Here is a 1,931-nt window from a genome sequence, read left to right as displayed (position 1 = left end):
TAAATATGAAGAAAAATTAAGACATTAAACAATCCGGGGAATTATAGAGCCTTAAAATAAGTGACATTTTTCATCCTTTTCCGTATTTTAAACACGACAAAAGTAAATATATATATATATATATATATATATATATATATATATATATATATATATATATATATATATATATATATATATATATATTAATGTACGCAATCGATAAAAAATGATGGCTAAATATTTGAATAGATATGTGCGCACACACACACGATGTAGTGGTTTGCGGACTGGGCACCTCCTCTCATCAAGGTATGAATACTCCTTCTCCCCTAACCGGGGGATAGGGAGAGACCCAACAATTCTGCCAAGCATGACCGGAAAGAAATATATTTTGTCGTACATTTGCTATTTATTATATAGGGGAAATGAGCATGTTTTTTAGAGGCTGCTAGCTTGTTATACATTTGACCTCTATACCCTGTGCAGAAGGGCGAATAGATTTAACAGTTATCCTTCAAGCCTTGAATCAAGTGACCCTGGATATATAAAAGATGAATGATGGAATATGTAAATATGTGTATTGGGTTCGAAAGGTAAAGCAAAATTTATATGGAATGGTCCAACAACAAACATCTTTCGTTGCAAGCACAAGTTTTAAAAAAATGTATACAATTTATGATATGTACCGGCATGTACAGTACTTAGATCAGGGATGGGGAACCTGCGGCCGTTGAGATACTACCGCTAGAGAGTTATGGGGTCCTTTGACTTGCCAGACAGTACTACATTGGATCCTTCTCTCTGGTTACAGCTCTTTCCCTTTGCCTACACAGACACCGAATAGTCTGGCCTATTCTTTACAGATTCTCATCTGTCCTCATACACCTGACAACACTGAGATTACCAAACAATTCTTCTTCACCCAAGGGGTTAACTACTGCACTGTAATTGTTCAGTGGCTACTTTCCTCCTGGTAAGGGTAGAAGAGACTCTTTAGCTATGGTAAGCAGCTCTTCTAGGAGAAGGATACTCCAAAATCAAACCATTGTTCTCTAGTCTTGGGTAGTGCCATAACCTCTGTACCATGGTCTTTCACTGTCTTGGGTTAGAGTTCTTTTGCTTGAGGGTACACTCTGGCACACTATTCTATCTAATTTCTATTCCTCTTGTTTTGTTCAAGTTTTCTATAGGTTATATATGAAATATTTATTTTAATGTTACTCTTCTTAGAATATTTTATTTTTCCTTGTTTCCTCTCCTCACTGGGCTATTTTCCCTGTTGGGGCCCCTGGGCTTATAGCATCATGTTTTTCCAACTAGGGTTGTAGCTTGGCAATTAATAATAATAATAATAATAATAATAATAATAATAATAATAATAATAATAATAATAATAATAATAATATGGCCTTCTGGACCATCAAGTACGGCCTTCTACGGCCTTTGATATAAGTACATTATGTGTAGTATATTTCTGCTTTGACACTGAATATTGTGTATTTGAAATCATTCTACTATATGTACACACATATAAATATGTACACACATATAAATATGTACGCACAGACAATAGGAAAGTTGTGTTCAGTGATGTGCCTCCCAGAGAATGGAAGCAATTTTTCCTTGAATTCAATGAATCCTAACTTAATACAACAAGCAGTTTTTCCTTGTCAGCTGCAACAGCTGTTGTAGCTGACAAGGAAAAACTGCTAGTTGCAGTGAGTGAGTGATTTAACGTATGATAAACGAGAGAGTTCCTGTTTTGTCCATCTCCTCACTGTGGTCGATTTTAGTTTTAGATGAGTCAACAGGTTCCAGATTCTTGGCATAAAAATATTTTATTTGTGCTTTCACTGATGAGTTTATGATTGTATGAAAAACAGCTTCCCTTAGGTAACCTTAACGCAAGGACAAGAGGAACAGACATTTCAAAAACTTCAATAAGCAAT

Source organism: Palaemon carinicauda, chromosome 13 (assembly GCF_036898095.1).
Source record: "Palaemon carinicauda isolate YSFRI2023 chromosome 13, ASM3689809v2, whole genome shotgun sequence".
NCBI classification, from domain to species: domain Eukaryota; kingdom Metazoa; phylum Arthropoda; class Malacostraca; order Decapoda; family Palaemonidae; genus Palaemon; species Palaemon carinicauda.
This window is presented reverse-complemented; position numbering follows the sequence as displayed.